At 35.4% G+C, this 19,523-nt stretch overlaps 1 pseudogene across 1 annotated transcript; it reads left to right on the top strand.

Moving 5' to 3' along the window:
- The first annotated feature begins 17,281 nt into the window (after positions 1–17,281).
- On the top strand, positions 17,282–19,130 carry LOC148623524 (uncharacterized; annotated as a pseudogene). Its single transcript, XR_015919458.1, has 2 exons — positions 17,282–18,212; positions 18,591–19,130. The product of XR_015919458.1 is annotated as an uncharacterized LOC148623524 (transcript).
- The last annotated feature ends 393 nt before the right edge of the window (positions 19,131–19,523 follow it).

Here is a 19,523-nt window from a genome sequence, read left to right on the forward strand (position 1 = left end):
CGCGTCGCACCACGAGAGTTTCATCCTAATTTATCAAATTCTCGGGGCCAACTAACTCCCTATCTTAAAATATTGAAAAAGGGCTAAAAATAAAGTAACAATATTAATAAAAACTACATAAATTGTTTTGATCTTAAATTCGAATCATTCCGAGAATCATTCCACTCTTCAGAGAGTGTACTGTATACCCTTTAAACAACATAACATAAAGTACCTGCACCCTATTAAACACTTGTCACAGAGTTATTTTTAGTTTTTAGAAAATATATATATTCTCAGAGGGTGTGACGGATATGACTCAACGCATTATCGATAAGCTGTTCTAAAAACTAAAAATAACTCTGTGACAAGTGTTTAATCAAATATATATATATAATTAATTAATCGTCTAAATAATAGTCAACAATCACTCTTACGGGGTGATGGATCGTTAAAAACGATGCGAAACATAACAATAAATAAAATAAACGTCTAAATATGTTTACCATCACCGCCTGCACGAAGTCCAGCGCCATAGACCACTCGGCCAACTAGGTTAGGGCTACTACTACTATATTTGGACTTTCTATATTTTTTTAAATTGTTTTCCACGGTTAATTGTAACTTTGATAAAAAGACCCTCTTTGTTATTTTCATTCAGGCTCCTCATCAGTTGCTTATGTGAGCCTTTGATAAAGGTACAATCACCCACAGCGTATGCGATTCAGCTTCCGAATCTGTTTTGATCTTGAATTTTGTGAGTTTTATGCTCGTTAAGTTTTGTGAGTTTTATGCTCATATAGGTTTATGAGTTTTATGCTTAGGAAGGATATCTGTTATCCGAAATATTCAATTTAAATTTTACCATCTTCTGGTGATGTTAAACATATTTAGACGTTGTTATATATATACAACGTCTCAGAATGTGACGACTCTATTCCCTCCCCTTTTCCATCAGATCAAATCGATACAGGGAAGATAACGTAAACTTATAGAAGGGTCTGAAAAATTCCCAACGATGTTAGAACTGTCAAATTTGCGAAGCAAATTTTTGTCGTTCCCTCCGCGGGACTCGAACTCGTACCGCTGTGACATCCATGGCAACACCGCCTGCACGAAGTCCAGCGCCCTAGACCACTCGGCCAACTAGGCTAGGGCGCTGGACTTAGTAAGCCTAGCTTGCCGAGTGGTCTAGGGCGCTGGTTCTAAATATGTTTAACATCACCAGAAGATGGTAAAATTTAAATTGAATATTTCGGATAACAGATATCCTTCCTCAACATAAAACTATATCATAATATATATTTAATATATAAATTAAATTCAATTTCATACTACATTAAAAAAAGTTTTAATTCCTCTGGTCCTCGTGAATGCATGCCGCTATGTCACCTTTTCATGCTACAAATCATGTAATAATAATAAATTAGTTCGTATATGACCAGGCTTAATAAAAATCAGGTTAAATTTGTTTCAACAATTAATCCTTACCTCTAATGTAGTTACCACGCGGGAACCGTATATACGTTTTCCGAATTTTGGGTCCTGACAATTTTGTTTTTAGCTTCGGAAACCACAACTTGATGTCATATACAAGCAGAGTGTATTAATGTGCTTTAAAATTAGGCTGTCTTGTACAGAGTTTTATCAAAAAATTATTTTGTGTCAAAAATAGGGATTTGACAGCTGAACAAGATGTCAAGAGTTCAGAAGCCACAAAAAGTTGTGATTTTTTTTAGGTGTAGGGTACATTCTCGGCCTATATCAACAGTAGAATGGATTCATAGTGCTTCATTCGATAGAATATTTGTCTCGTACCATCCCCACGATGTCAACCCCATATACTAACCACTTTCGGTTTTAGACCAATCTGCAGCCAAAAATTGCAAAAAAATCCTCATTGTTTTTCTCATGAGTGATCACTCTGGGGACCCCTGACCGTCCACTTACGACTGTAATGAACTATGTTTGGCTTAAATTGTCACGGAATAGAAGTTCCACCATAATATTTATTCCAAAGACAATTCATTATGGAACAAAAATTCAAAGTGGAGTCTATTTTATGTAATATATTTTCCAAATGCATAATAAAAGTACTGATGCATCAAAATTAGTATCACATGAAATACATTCCAAACGGAATTTTTGTTTCATAATGAATTTTCTTCGGAATACATATTATGGCTTCTCATTTCCATTCATGCCTACATAATTAAAAAAAAACACAATGCTATAGGATTTTTTTTTATATATTTTCTTTTTTTCAAGGATATGAAATGTTTTAAAGAGTAATCAAGGGAACCAAGCTTATAGCGGTAATTAAAAGAATGCAATCCAGGGACAAAGACCAGATATGGAAAACAGACATACAAAACAAAGAACATAAAGTAACTAAAATCATACATACAAAGTAACAAAAGCAAATGAGCAAATCGATCTCCACTAAACACTGAGAGCATAGACCAGGTGCACCGGTAGAGTAAGCGTCCTCTGCTTTTCTAGAAACACACGCCGAGTTGCTCATAAAAAGTCAAGTCCGGGGTAGACAAACGAGGAAAGGAAAACTATGACCCGTTGAATAAATCAGTTTTCATGGTGCAGATGGATACACCATAACGAACCGCGAGTTCGTTATAACGACCATAGAACTTCTGTAGTGATGACTGCAATCTAGCAGCAACATAACCCTGTTCCAGAAGCCAATTTGTTAGAGTTCTAGCGCGATACAAAACGTCTGCGTAGTTTCGGCCAAGTCTGGCTTAACGTATGAGTTGTGATATGAACACTCCATACGCAGGTGCTGAAGGGATGTTGCCACAGATGAAAGGAAAGTTTTTAAACAGAACCAAGTAATGGGCATTCAGACTGATGGTCCTGTGATACTTGTTTTTGTTGAACAGATTCTGGACCAGCAACACGACACTTATATTTTTATGGTGAGAATATTTCGTGGAGAGATGCGAGATAGATTCAGTGACCGAATTCATCATCTCGTCTCGAATAAGCAAGTGTTTCTCTCTGGGATCCAAGGTGTCAAGGTCGGGGAGTCCTTGCACAAAGTCGACATCCTCCATGGTTTCATAAATGGTCTGGTACACATCGTAGCACCACGTTATTCGATCGGCTCTAGGCATCATTCTGTGATTCACGTTTTGTACGAATCGACGTACGAACATCGTTTTTCCACTTCCGGTAGGACCTGCTATGACACTGGTAAAGGGATGGGCCCACGACATGAAATGGTCGTTCATTCAAGTATCTTTTGGCTACGTCGAAAGCTAGGGGGTCTTCTGTCGGATGTATGAAAAAGGTTTCGTCAGTTGTGCCCTTTGGCAAGCTTTCTTTAGTTTCATCCTGGATCGATTGGCGTAGCCCTTTCATTGAAGTATAAGGGTCTTGGCGTAGTCCATTCATCAAAGTATCTTGGTTTTCTTTCCTCAAAGAATACTGGTGAAGTCCGGTCATCAAAGTATCATAGTCCGATACGTCGGTTTGACTGGGTCTTATCTGCGGGTAAGATCTGTACCTTGTCGTATCTGAATTTTTACTGTGAACTAATCTCATATGTCTGTTTAAACTATCCATTCTACTCAAAGACTTTGAACAGATGGAATAGGGGAACTTGTTTACTCTTCAACAGTCCATGTACAACTATCACTTTTTCCGGGTTAAACTCGTTTTATATGGTTTCTAGAACATTGTTTTGTGTGTGTGTGTGTATTTGTATGTGTGTGTGTGTGTGTGTGTGTGTGTGTGTGTGTGTGTGTGTGTGTGTGTGTGTGTGTACGTGTGTGTGTATGTACGTGTGTGTTTGTATGTACGTGTGTGTTTCTACGTGTGTGTATGTACGTGTGTGTGTCTGTATGTGTATTTGGACGTGTGATTGAGGTCAGATACAACCTAACCCTAACCCTATCCCTGACTCTTACCCAAACCTTTATCCTTGTTCTGTATGTTATTCCTTAGCCATTTCCTTTCAACTAACTCTATTCGACCTGAAAGCGAATCTCTTTCTAGAACTGTACCCTAATCGATAAACAATTTCTCACATTTATTGGCCACAGCCCTAACTCTAACCCAAATGACAAATGACATGACTTGATCCTTAACATAAACCAAAGCCTAACCCTTTGCTTAATCATACCCCTAACCCTAACCCGAACCTAGATCTAACATTTAACTCTATCTTTTTTGACACTGGACTTATCTGAAACTCTAACCCTATCCCTAGTTCTTTGACCCGTACGCTATCTTTCTAATTGTTTTCCTAACACTGATCCAAGTCATAACCCCGAACCTAAATATGTAACGAGGCCTGACCCTAACCACCATAACAAACTCTAGTTCTGACTTTCATCAAGTCTAAGACCTAACATAGACCTAACTCTAGACTTAACCATAACCCTAGACAAACAGCAACATCTGACCCCAACCTTAAACATAACCCAATACCTAACTATACACATAACCATAAACTTAGCCTTTACCATACACTTGACCGTAGATCTAACAGTTGACTCTAGCAACTTTCTTGATACTAGACATTATCTGAAATTCAGACCCTAACCCTAGCTCTTTATCATGACAGTATCTTTCACCTTAATACTAAACTAACCCTAACCCTTACTACTAACCCTAACCACTAACTCTTACCCGAACTTAATCATAACCCTGGACAAACATCAACATCTGATTCCAACCTTAAACATAACCCTAAGCCTAACCCAACACTTTACTATAGACTAAACCCTTGCCATAGATGTAACTTTAACCGAAACCTAACCCAGACCTATCTCTAGACCTAATCCTAACCCTAGACATAACCTTATCCCTAGAAAAATGCTAAGACCTGGTCCCAACCCTACATTTAATCATAAGTGTAGACATAACCCTATACCGAACTATAGATTTAAATGTAATCAAGTGAAGACCTAACCCTAGATCTAACCGTATCCAAGACGAAGAACTTACCCGAGATCTTACACTAAATCTTACCCTAACCCGTGACTTATAACCCTCACTATAACACTTATCCTAGCTTTTACCCTAACTCTCTTTATCCCGGTCTTTTATATGTTTACTCAACACTAACTTTACCATAACCCTATCCTAAGACTTTACCGAGCTTAAAACTGTGACTTATTGTAGTTTATTTTTTGGGTCTAATCTTCACTATTTTTCTGACAATTGTTCTATTGCAAACCCTAATCTTTATCAGTCATGTCCGTTCTATGTAAACCCTCCTCAGCCCTAACCCTAAGTCGTGTGACTATGTATAATTTGTTCTTTAGGTTTATTCCGTATCATTGTGCTGACTGTTTTCTCTTGTATAACTAACTCTTACCCCAAGGCTTACCGTAACCCTATCCCCGACTCCTACCCTAACATTAATCCTTTTTCTGTTTGTTTTTCTATTATTTAATCCTAACCCTTGACCCTTACTCTAACCCTAATCTTTGCTATGGTTATTTTTTCTATTGTTTCAACACTAACCCTAACCCTGACTCTTACCCTAACTTTAACTATTGTTCTGTTTGTTTTTTATTGTTCAAACACTTATCCTAACCCTTGAATCTAAATCTAACCCTAATCCTTGTCCTGTTTGTTTCTCTGTTGTTCAACCACTTATCTTAACCCTGACCATAACCCTTGACCCCAACTCTAACTCTAATCTTTGCTGTGGTTGTTTTTCTATTACCTAATCACTATCTCCAATCCCGTCTCTGGTGTTTTGTTTTCGTATTGTTCTGATTTATTTTCTATTATTCTCACCCTAACCCTAACCCTGACTCTAACCCTAACCTTAACACTCTGTTCTGGTAGTTTTTCTATTGTGTTAACACTAACCTTAATCCCAAGTCTCTAGTTTTCTGTAAGTCCAATCCGTATTGATCTGATTCATTTTCTATTTTTCTTAGTATTGATCTTTACCAGGTCAATATGACATATTGGACGAGTAAAAGCCGTATTGGACGACTACATCCCATATTGGATGGGTAAAAGCCGTATTGGACGACTACATCCCATATTGGATGGGTAAAAGACGCATTGGACAACTAAAGCCCGTATTGGCACACTTTTGTTTTGTTTTGTTTTGTTTTTTTGTCTTGTATCTGCAGTTTTGATCATCTTTAGGTTAATAATCAAACGTTAGCCAATAATGAACTCTATAATATTTTTTTAAATCCACCATTCTGATTACGAAGGACATTTAATAAAAAAAAACAAAGTTTGCGATACATCGTTGCATACAGTGCGCCAGTTTGCGAAATATTCAGGTTCGACGTTGGTTTACATGGAACACCTAGATATGAATTACTAGTAACACAAAACAACCAACATATTGCATAGTTGAACTACAAACTAATAGTTGGCCTTTCCCAGTTTCTAAATTTTCAAGTCAAAGATCAATTTAAAGATCTCCAGGTCGAAACTGTCTGTCGAACTTAAGACACAATCATTTAAATAAAGCATGCTCTTAGATACATGTCCCTCTCAACTAGCTCGGTTGATAAGCTATATATAGCTCAAATCCTCCAATTTATCACATAGACACCAGTGTGTCGTGTAAAAGCGCTTAGTTTCTGGGCACCTAATTCCAGAGACACGTACATTAACGTAAACGTCATTGAGTAATCAAGGGAACCAAGGTTATAGCAGTAATCAAAAGAATGTAATCCAGGGACAAAGACCCGACATGGAAAACAGACATACACAACAAAGAACATACAGTAACTAAAATCATACATACAAAGTAACAAAAGCAAATGAGCAACTTGGACTCCACTAAAAAGTGGGAGCATGGACCAGGTGCACCGGTAGGGTAAGCGTCCTCTGCTTTTCTGGAAACACCCGCCGAATTGCTCATAAAAAGTCAAGTCCGGGGTAGACAAACATGGAAAGGAAAACTACGACCCGTTGAATAAATTAGTTTTCATGATACACCATAACGATCCACGAGTTCACGATGACGACCATAGAACTTCTGTAGTGATAACTTCAATCTTGCAGCAACATAACCCTGTTCCAGAAACCTATTTGTTAGAGTTCAAGTGCGATACAAAAAGTCTGTGTAGTTTCGACAAGCTCTGGCTTAACGTATGAGTTGTGATATGAACACTCCATACGCAGGTGCTGAAGGGATGTAGCCAGAGATTAAAGGAAAGTGAATGAAAAGTCATCACGTTTGTCGTAAAGTTTGGTCAATAGTTTTCCTTTACCATAGATTTTTAAGTGTAGGTCAATATATGAGGCTGACTTCACAGTGTCTGTAGTATCCTTTATCTCAAGTTCTTTTGGGTAGATGCGATGTATCAAATCCCCGAAATTAGTATTGTTTAAAGATAATAGGTCATCTATATAGCGGAAACTGAGATTGAAGGATCTAGCTAAACGATATTCTTTCTTTCTGATCAGATCAGCTATAAAGTCAGCCTCATTAGAGTGAAGGAATAGGTCAGCAAGTAGAGCACAATTTGTTCCCATTGGAATGCCGACCGTTTGTTGAAAAAACACGTCCACCACACTGGACATACATGTTGTCGATTAAAAATTCCAGCATTTTGTAAACATCTTCCTCTGTATATTTGGAAGATGATTTGGAATTATTTCTTACAAAGTATGAGGAATCTCTACCAAGAACTGGTAAAACAACGATGTATGTTTTAAAGTCGGGATTTTAACTGAGTATGGGGAATAGAAGTATACAGTGTTGAAAAATCATAGGTTTTAATGCTATTATATTCAGATAATAGTCTTGAACTGATTGTTTCCAAAAGATCTTTCGAATTTTTCAGGATCCACATTGAATTAATACCACTACGGGAGTAACAAGTGTTGTGGTAGGACTGCAGACCCTCTTTGACAGTTGTGAGTATACAAGTTAAGAGTTTTGAAAGAGGTTTGGTGGTACATTTTGCAGATCCAGTTATGAAATGTTGTTTGTATGGATTCTTGTGGAGTTTAGGAGTCCAGTACATAGATGGTAAATCACAATCATCGTCCTTGGTAGAGAGACCAAAAGAGGATAGCACAGATTTCAAGTCTTAGAATAAAATTTCCACTATTTCGCTATGCACTTTTAAAGCCCTGAAGCACCTACGGCTATATTATTATAACACATGGCCAAATAACCAAATAGAATTGTTATTACAAAAAGCAATATCACCAGACCACAGATTGACAACATTCCTTAGAAATTCATTATCGAAATTCACATGCCATCGTCTATAAGCAAAGTTTCATTTTTATTTGTCATTTTGGGGTTCCGATCTCACGAGGCGGTAACCTTTATTAAAGTACATGATGCAGTGGATAATAGATCAGGATGATTTCAGGGATTATGTTACCGTTTTGTTAAAAATTTAGCAAAAATGAGCGGCAAAATATTAGCTTGGAACCTCCTTCTTTATATAAGTTTCTTGATGGGAACCACTGCCATATATGTGCAATATATGGATCCGCCAGGCCCTGCATGAAATATCTGATGATCGCTCTTAAAATTTGGCACTCAGCATTGCTCGTTTTCATTTCTATATATGGTCGAACGATGACTATTTATAATCTCGAAGGGTTTGCACTTGTAGCTAAACATCAAATGGTTTAGTATGCGTTTAAGAATATTGCATTTGTAGATAACTTAAATATATCGACATATTGAATATAATATAATGAACGATTGCAAATGGTTTATTCGGGTAAATGCATAGGTATAAACAGGTACTGCTGAAGTTAGAGGTAACCTTTTTTAACTGGATCGATGTTAATACAAACCAAATTAAATATTAAGTTCGCAATAAAAGTTGTTTATTGGCTTTGTTTATTGTCGTAAATAGCATAGAGTTATATATGATGTTTTAGAAATACCTAGAAAGTGAACCTAACTACCTGCATTTGAACCTTAATGGGGTAATTCACTGGGACTATTTTCCTGTGGCAGTGTAAGATATTTTCAGATGCTAACAGGCTTTACAAATCTAAAGGCTCTGGCGACTGATATATCAATTCTGATCTTCGATCTGAATTGATAAACAAGAGGGAGTATTATGACAAAAGTTATGTTTCTTTGAATGATTCAGTAGTTTGTTAGTTTCATTTATACACTTCTGATGTAATTTATTTATTTACATTTGTGTGTGTTTAAAGTTTTGTTAGTGATCATGTTAAATTGATGTTAAATGTTAAATAGTATAAGTAACCTGAGTATATGTTTCCTTTTCACCGAGTAATGACCTTTTAATGTACAGCAGATATATATGGGGTTGAGAATGGTATCATGTGCACAAATCATTTTTGTACCATTCTCAACCCCATATATATCAGCAGATCTTCTAAATATTTCATATTCTTTTTACTGATTTTCAGTTGGTTAGTGTTTTTTTTTTATTTCGATGAATGAAATTTATACTGACGGTTGTAATTTGAATAGTTTTCAACTTGTGATTTTTTTCTTGATAATGTTGAATTCTCTTTTTTTCGATTATGTTTAATATTTTTGTGTGTGTAATTCAGTTTGAATAAGTAGGTGTTTGCCATACATCTCTCAGTGTAATGACCTTTTACAGCTGTTGTTCCGATGTGACCTTTTTATTTAGGTTTTGTCCTATCTAATATGTAAAGCTTTATGAATGATTTTATACTAGCGGTTGTATGGAGATTTTAACCTTTCCTCATTTTATGCAAATTTCGTTTTGCTTTGCTTACAATTAGAAAATTAAGCAGGGCTTATTAAATTTGTGTGGCTTTTCTTTTATATTATTAGATTTTTACCTTTCCTCATTTTATGCAAATTTCGTTTTGCTTTGCTTACAATTAGAAAATTAAGCAGGGCTTATTAAATTTGTGTGGCTTTTCTTTTATATTATTAGATTTTTACTGTCAATACGACCTTTCCATAACGTGTCCAAGCTTTACATGTCGCTCCTATCTGTGTTATGGGCTCTATTGGGTCAGAATATATGGTGTAAGAGTTTTCTTTTTGGGAAAGATTTAACAATCTCTTTTCCCAGGGATTTGCATTAGTACTTTGTTTACAATAGGGATGTTGAGCAGGGCCTTTAAAAAATTGTACGGTATTTTTATTGTTTTTAATTGGATTTAAACTTTTTTTCAAAAAGTTTAACACGTTTTGTAAGAAGGTTATTTTTTTTATAAAAGGGTACAAATACTTCATAAATCAGTGGCCCACTTGGGGCATTGTAAAGAATAAACATGACAATACAACGGTTACAAAATGAAAATAGAGTTGATGATTGAAAGAAAACAGACTATTAGGCCGGTGGGGTTGTTGTCGCTTTTAAATATACACCATACTTATTCCCGTTATATTAACGCACTTACAAAACAAAATAGACCCTTTTGTGGTAAGTTGATGAGTATGCTCAATATACGCTTCCGCGAGGTAGGGCTTGGGTAGAACAAAAGAATTTTTCTCACGGACGTGTATATTAAGCATGCTCTACGCATACTCATCGACCATCCCACAAAAGGGTCTATTACATTATTCTGTGTTATGGGGCCTTATCGTGTAAATTATTCTGTGTTATTGGGCCTTATCGTGTAAATGCTTGGTATGGGGCCTTATCGTGTAAATGCTTGGTTCTTTAAATCATTTATGTTTGATATGAGTTTGACGCTACCGGTTTTAACACAAATGTAGTTGCCATTGGTTTGGAATGATCGAAGTCGAGATACCCTTTTTGTAAGGAGTAGTTGCTTGGTTTGTCTTTCTTTAGTATAGTTTTATTTCACAACAGGAATTATTTCCTTTTTTTCTATATTCTATTCATATTAATTGTTTCATTCGTCGTGTAGTTGTCTATTTTCCGATTCCCCCACTGTCTGTTCCATAAACCACACTTTATTTCCGGCCTTTCATCTCGCTATTTGACACTTTTTACATCTATACATGCTGAAAACCACTCAAACAGAAGAAACAATGGCAAAACATTCACCTGAATATCTATTTCACTGAAAATGCCTTATGTAACATTCAAATCTTTGTTTAATTATAAATGCTAAAAAATTACCTGGCTTAATAAGCAACATTCTATTTTTTATAAAAGCGGACATATTTTTTTCTTGGATAAAAATTTCCAACGATCATACCTACGGAACAATCACATCAACTTTCATTTAATTCTGTCCAGTTGCTTCCAAGCAGAAAGTAATAACATTAAAATATCGAAAGAAAAATAAAACGCCAAAAAAGGGCAATAACTCCAACATACACGAACATTTGACCACAGGTAAATATTGTATTGTGCCTGGCAGTTGGTTATACTTGTTCAATCTATAAAAAATAAATGCGATCCTAATGATGTGGATAACTATCGTGGTACTACTATTATAAGCTGCTATGGCAAATTGTTTAAATGTATACTGAATAATAGACGTCACAATTATTTAGGAAATTCCGGTTTGTTATGTGAGGAACAAGCAGGGTTTAGAAAAGGGTATAGTACATTGGATCACATTTTTAATTTGAACTGTTTAATTGACTTATACTTGCATAGAGGTAGAAAATTATATTGTGTGTTCGTTAATTATAGAAAAGCTTTCGATTCGAATGTTTATGGTAAAAACTATTACAATATACAATTGATGAAAATATGTTCGAAACAATAATATTATGTATATAATGCAAAGTTATGTGTAAGACAAGGTAGTTTATATACAAACTTTTTTTCAATCTAATGTTGGTGTTCGCCAAGGCGAAATTCTGTGGCCTGTATTATTTGCAATTGTTTTAAATGACCTAGTCTCATGCTCATAATGGTTTAGCTGATATGAGTATTGCGGCACGTCTTCTTGATACTGGTGTAGTCTCTGTTTACTTTCGGTTTATACCTATTATTATATTCAGATCATAATGTAAAATTAGTTGCATCAGCAGCAGAGCTACGAGCCTCACTAACATATCTGCACTGTCAAACATAGAAGAAAACAAGTTATTATATCTAAGACAAAGGTTGTAATATTCTCTAGATCTGGAAATACAAATGATATGAGCTTGAAATATAATGGTGACAACCTGAATTGTTAATAATTTTCAAAATATTTTCATGTAAAGGTACTTTTAATGATGCAAAAGCACATCTTGTACAACAAACAAGGAAAGCAATGTTTGTAGTTTTAAGAAAAGTTAGAAAGTTAAATTTACTTATAGAAATGCACTTTGAAGGTCGTGCCAATTTTATTGTATGGTGTAGAGATATGGGGACTTTGAAAATTGTACTACTGTAGAAAACTTTCATATGAAATTTTGTAAAGCCATCTTGAAGGTTAAAAAGTACTTATGGCCACTTGGGGAGGATACCTTTGAACGTTCTTGTAAAAGCTAGAACGGTTGGTTTCGGACAGGGCATGTTGGTCAAAAGCTCGGTAGAACTTGTGTTTATTATCATGTTTTTTCATGCCGACTGTAAATATAATTTATTTATTTATTTATTTATTTATTTATTTATTTATTTATATCTATTTATAGCGCATTGTGTGTGGTAAATGCGATAAGTCATCAAAATATACCTTGTATACTATACTGTATTAGCTTAGTAAAATAAAAGGTTATCATTCTAAATGGTTATAAGATATTAAGAGTAATGAATGTAATTGCAACTCTTAAATCTGATTGTATTAGCAAAAATAAGTTCATACAAAACTGGCAAGATAATGCTATGAATTCTGCAAAATGTCTCAATTATAGTAAATTTAATTTTTGTTTCGAACAATATTTATCAATGTTGCCATGGGATTTAAAAACGTACCTTTGTCGATTTCGTTTTTTGAGTAACAATTGACCCATTGAAACAGCATGAAAAATTCCATAATAAATAGATAGATCTGAGAGGTATTACCTTTGTAATACTAACCAACTTGGTAATGTACTTTCTTAAATAATGTTAGACGTAAATATTTACATAGAAACTTATATGTAGATCCAAATACTTTTACGTTTCATGAACTCTTAAATCCATCTGATTCATTCACACTTACTGCAATTGTTTAACATTGTAAAACTGTCATTCAATCTTTGTGAAATGTTATTTTGTAATTTCTGTCATATTGACACATTATATGCCTCTATACTTGTTTGTGTATGATATGCATTATTCTTTTCCATTGCAAATATGTTCACAAAGTGTACTAACATACCTTATGTGGGGTCTTTAGTGAAATGAAAATATCTCAATATCTTAAATATCTCAGATCTCATCATGTTGAATATTTTTATCCCTGACAGAGATTTACTAAACCTAACGATTTTAGAGATATATGCGGAAAACTTCTGACCCTTATATTCTATTTCATGTGTTTCGACGGATCCTAACGGTTTTAGAGATATATTAGAAAAAAATTCTGTCTGACTCCTATGTTCTGTTTTTTGTTTTTTTTGTAATTGCGCAATATTTTTCGACGGATAAAAAATTTCCACTTCAGTTCTATGCAGAATACCCCAGGAAACATTCATACCATGTTTAGTTCTAATTGGTCAAGAATTGTCAGAGGAGAAGAGTTTTGAAAAAGTTATTAACGACGACGACGGACAGGTGACCTAAAAATAGGAAGGATAAAGACAAAAACAAATAAGTATAATATTGCGGACACAAGTTTTAACAAACAAAATTTAATTTCGGAAGAAACACAATTCGTTCTGGGAAAAAAATCGTCTGTGGAATCACACATGATCGCTTTCATATTATATCGTTTTTAGTTTTCAGCGCAATATGCTTTATGTGTACCGTTAGTGAACTACCGAAGTAGTGTTCCTTATCTATCTTGTTTCATTCATGTGAAGTACATATACCAATATGATTGTAAGGATCATCTATACATGTGTGAAAATATTTAGATAGTTGTGAGAAGCATGTACATGCTTTTGCGAAGTATCTAGATACCTCGCAAAAACATCTAGATGATTCTCACAACTGTCTACATACTTATCAAAATTATCTAGATACTTCTCACAAGTATCTAGATACTTTGCAAAATCATCTAAATTATTCTCACAACTATCTAAATATTTCTCACACAGATATAGATAATCCTCACAATTATATTGGTACATGTACGTGTACTTCATATGAATACGATACAACTAAATTTTATCAGTGATGTATATACATATATCTTAATTATACTACTTGTTTGTTTTTTAGTCCCCGGTTCATTGTCTGTCCATAAACGACAGGCTATTAAACCGGTTCCGGTCAAATAGCCACTGCTTATCAATTTTCCGTTTACGTGATAAAAAATCTTATCCGACATTAAGTCCTAACCCAACCCCCACCCCCAGGATAAAAAAATGGTCGGTGCCTAAGAAGTCCGCCATTTTCAATATGCGTAAAATATTATAGAGTATCCGACTTAGTCCCCAAATTACAGGTTTGCGGTCGTATTTGGCTGGTCTCAGCGAACATGTAGCTCTCTAATGACATTGTTTTACCACGATTGCACTACCATCTTCTACAGATAATGACGGTCTTGAAGAGAGTTGTGAATTCGGGGCCTGGTGTTACTGGTTTGCTATTTTGCATCATTCGCTGAGTTGCTCGTATGTCAAGTCCGTTAGTGATCCAAAGTGGAAAATTATGGTACAAGAAACAAATAAGTCTGTCCTCATAGCAGATATGATAATGCTGTATGCTGTATTTATTGGCGGAGACGTCAATATTATTCCAATTTTTTATCCGTTTTGCGTAATTTTATTAAATTTCTTGTGTGAAGTATCTAGGTGCTTGTGAGAAGTTTCTAGATAGTTTTGAGAAGCATCTGGAAGCCTTGAAATGTATCTAGATAGTTGTAAGAAGCACCTAAATAGTTGTGGGAAGCATCTAGATGCTTGTGCTAAGTATCTAGATAGTTGTAAAAAGCATCTAGATACATGTGAGAAGTATCTAGATACATGTGAGAAGTATCTAGATAATTGTGAGAAGCATCTAGATGCTTGTGCAAAGTATTTAGATAGTTGTAATAAGCATCTAGATACATGTGATAAGTATCTAGATAGTTGTGAGAAGTATCTAGGTAGTTGTAAGGAGCAACTGGATGCTTCTGCAGAGTTTCTAGATGCTTGTGAGAAGTGTCTAGATAGTTTACAGGAGCATCTAGATGATTGTGAGATGTATTTTCCGAACGGCCAAATATGTCAAGAACTGATGGAGATCAAATAGTCGAAAGGACCTCACCTTACCAGTAGAGCGAAAATGATCTAAGCACAGAGTTTTGTGTATAAACATGATAAAGGAGTTACTCCTTTTAATAATTCATTATTTATGATAAGTTTATTTAAAATTACATCATTTGATTCAAAGTGTTTATCTAGATGTAATTAGTACAATCTGAGTGATGTCAATAAAATTATAATGCCTTTTGCACAGGACTTATCAAGACATTTGGCAAAACCTTGACATGTTGACAAATCTGAATCTGAATACCCTACAAATGAGAACCGTAACTTTATACACGTAACATGATTCCAGTGATGAAAAATGTCATTGTGTGTGTAACCCCTCCCCCTTTTGTACGCAGCTCGTTTTTTATAGCGTAAGCAATACGTCTGCAGGCGCAAGAATCCTAAATTTAGCCTGTTTGCAGGATTCACTGTGTAAAGTTTCAAAATTTTAGGCTGGAGACGCTGTCATCTTTTTAGCGTACGCTAAAATCAAGGGTCGGGGTACATCTCCATCATCCAACTAAGTAAATAAGCATGTTAAAACCTACCTGCTTAACTTAGTCACACCTTCTTGTCAATAACCAGGCATATGTATTGATTATCTGGATGAGATAAAAACAATGGATAGCGAAAAATAGAAAGATGGCAGAAAGACACAAGATATAAAAACAACATTTTGACCTCATACGCTACAAGACAAACCCATTCCTCCAAAAAATTGTTATTCAGACTAATACAGCCAATAACAATCCAAACTGTGTCTAGACAATATGACATGTAAAGACATCAGAATGTGTTTTTATTTAAGGATCTTGATTATAGTAACTTTCCGTTTACACAGAGTATATTCTCATGACTTCTTTGCATATCATTAGCATGAATCCAATACCTTCTTTTCTATAATTAAATGTATCAGCTTCAATACATGTATATACATCTGAAATAAATTTTGGTATTTGTAATAGAAGTTTACTCTATCATTTTAAAATTATAGTGAATACATAGCAAAGCTTCACTTAGAGTAAATAAACAATAAATTAGAAAAAAGTTAAAAATCAAAATGGAGCACAATTTCGTTTCATTCTTTGTGGTTGTCACAAAAAAGCAATACCTGATATTTAGTTCTTCCCCGGGCTTTCAAGTCAAGATGTCTCAGACATAGACACTGGAATATGGTTCGCATTGTCCAGTTTATGTATGTCTGATTTTAGTTACTTTATATTCTTTGTTGTGTATGTCTGTTTTCCATGTCTGGTCTTTGTTCCTGGATTACATTCTTTTGATTACCGCTATAACCTTGGTTCCCTTGATTACTCTTTGAACAACACTTGGGACATCTTGATTGTAATGGGTGACATGAATGCCAGAGTCTGAAAAGATAACACAGGGAGAGAACTCATCACGGGGAAGGAATGAATTTGTAACAAAGTTTTGGTCCCAGAACGATCTGGTCACAAGAGGCATGACATTCCCACTCCCTCACAAGGATATACACAAAACAACCTGCGTATCTCAAGAAATGAAAAATAGAAACCAGATAGACCACATTACAGTCGCCAGGAGATGAAGAAAGAGCATGACAGATGTTAGAGCTTATCGAGGTGCTGATATTACTTCCGATCATCATCTTGTGGTGGATGAATTTAAGATCAAGATAGCCAGAGCAACTAGACAAGATCAGATTAGAGGGCGAAAGTATAACATAAGATAACAGGATAACAGGATAAAAGAACATACATCAACGAGCTCGTTCAAAATAAAAGAATAAAATGGGCAGAAATGACACAAAAACTGCGTACAACATCACACGCCAACTGGCAGGTAGAAAGACCGACACATCCAAACCAGTGAAAGACAGCTAGCAATGTGATAACAATCCTAGATCGACCACTTTTAAATGGAGAGGATACCGTATAGCGGGTTATTTTCGCGGTGGTTTTATTTTCGCTTATTTTCGCGGTGCGACGGAAACCGCGAAAATAAATCCCGCGAAAATATCCATCTATCGAAATACATATTTTCAACTAAATAGCAAGGGGACTTTCCATATTTTCTAACGGTAGACGGATCAATATGTATTTAAATTGTGAATACTTTTTAAGATCGATCAACCCCGACATTCTAGTCAGACGTCATGAATGAATCTCACTACATTTCACACAAAATAGTATTACGACAGGAATGCTAAGTAAAAGTTGAAAATGAGCATCTTAAATTTTTTCAAGCCGAAAACCTTTGTGCCTTCCGAAAAATCAGAATTGGCTGATGTAGTGGGTCCAAGTGCTTTGAAAGAAGCAAATGAGCGTGTGATTGAAATCATAGCAAGTTCAGATAAAACACCCACTTCGACGAAACGAGGAAAATATCTTATTTATACGCCACAAGATCGGGCAGAAATTGGAAAATACTGTTCACAGAATGGACCAGCCTCAACCGTTAGGAAATTCAGTGGAAAGTTCCCGAAATTAGCTGAAAGTACTGTTCGTAGCATGAAAAAGGCGTATGAAAATTCCTTAAATTCACGAAAAAGAAAATTAGACTTTGACGTTGAAATCTGTGAACTGCAGCCCAAAAAGCGAGGTAGACCTTTACTCATAGGAGCAGAACTTGATGCTAAAGTTCAGAAATACATTAACGTTTTGCGTGACAATGGAGCCGTTATCAATACACAGATCGTTGTTGCTGCTGCTAAAGGCATTTTGACCGGCATTGATAGGAGTTTATTAATCGAAAATGGTGGCTCTATAGACATTTCTAAAGACTGGGCAAAATCTTTACTCTCTAGAATGAATTTTATTAAACGCCGTGGTTCCACTGCATGTAAGAATGACAAAGTTGAAAATTTCGATAAACTTAAAGAGGAGTACCTTGATCGTATTGAAAAAAACTGTCAAAGATTATGATATACCCTCTGCTCTTATCATTAACTGGGATCATGCAGGAATTAATATCGTTCCTGTATCAAACTGGACAATGGCTACAGAAGGATCTAAAAGAGTCGAGATCATTGGTTTGGGTGATAAGCGACAAATTACGGCAGTTTTTGCTGGTACACTTTCAGGTGAGTAAAATCTTATAAATTCGCTAATTTATAAAATTATCCATTAAATAAATTCTATTAATAATGATACATAATTAATTGTCATAAAATAAGAATAAGTGTTGATCACACATAACTGTAAATACACACCTGTCATGACATCGGTAGATCAAAAGGTTGTTTATGTTTTCGATTGACAGAACACTCCAAGCGTTGAAAAATTAATCCGATTATAATTTACGGTGAAGACAAACAACACATATTTGATCCTATTCACAATCTTTTACTTTTAATCTGCTATAGATAGACGGCTATGTAAACATAATTTCGTCCATTTAAATATCATTTAAAGTATATTTACAAATAGACCTAAGTCCTTACTATTACTTTCCCTTTTAGGTGAATTTCTACCACCCCAGATAATATACGGAGGTAAAACTGACAAGTGTCACCCTGTTTATAAATTCCCGTCTGACTGGGACATAACCCATTCCGAAAATCATTGGGCAAATTCAGATACACAAATGGACTATGCAAAAAACATTATCAGATGCTCCTGATCTATCTCCTAGAGAAGATCTTGATGTTGATATTGGCCCAATCACGAAGGATGAAATCATAAAACCCATACGAATAAGGACTGGAAAAGCCCCAGACCGGACGAAATTTACACCTGAGGTTTTGAAGATCAACCCAATGTACAACATCTCGATTGATTGATTGTTGGGATTTAACGCCCGAGCAGTGATATTTCAGCTAAATTCAGGTGATGAACATGAAACAGATGATAAAATGAACATGAAATGGTGATGAAATGAAAAATGGGATGGGAGATGGGACAAATTTTGATTGCCACTTGAAATTGTGAGAGGTGAGTAGAGTCGGACAATTTAGCCTTTTGTGGCTGGGCCAAATGGTTCCTACTCCGGTAGAATACCACAGAAGGGTAATTTAACGTGCAAGGAACGTGGCATCTAACCCAACACGTTACTCCACCATGGCTTGCAGTCAGGTTTTACCACCAACTGGGACACACACCCCAGTTCTCGTGCTATCGTAAGGGACACTTTCCGGTCTGCACAATTCCCAGACTTTCTCGTGCTCTGTTATGGTTTAGAATAAAGAAGCAGCTCCTCATCAATTTCTGGCTACAGACAAAGCCATGTCTTGTTTAAGCCAAGTAAATTTCATCCAAAATTTACTCCTTACCAGACATTTGCTGGCCTAATTTTACCTTTTTTGGTGTATAGACATGTTCTAAATCCATAGCCACATCACTTTCAGAGAAGAAACATTATTTTGGTCACCAAGAATTGAAAGATTTGCATATCA

The sequence above is a fragment of the Perna viridis genome, chromosome 2, assembly GCF_037379345.1.
Source record: "Perna viridis isolate PV_CMFRI_1.1 ecotype Kerala chromosome 2, ASM3737934v1, whole genome shotgun sequence".
NCBI classification, from domain to species: Eukaryota; Metazoa; Mollusca; class Bivalvia; order Mytilida; family Mytilidae; genus Perna; species Perna viridis.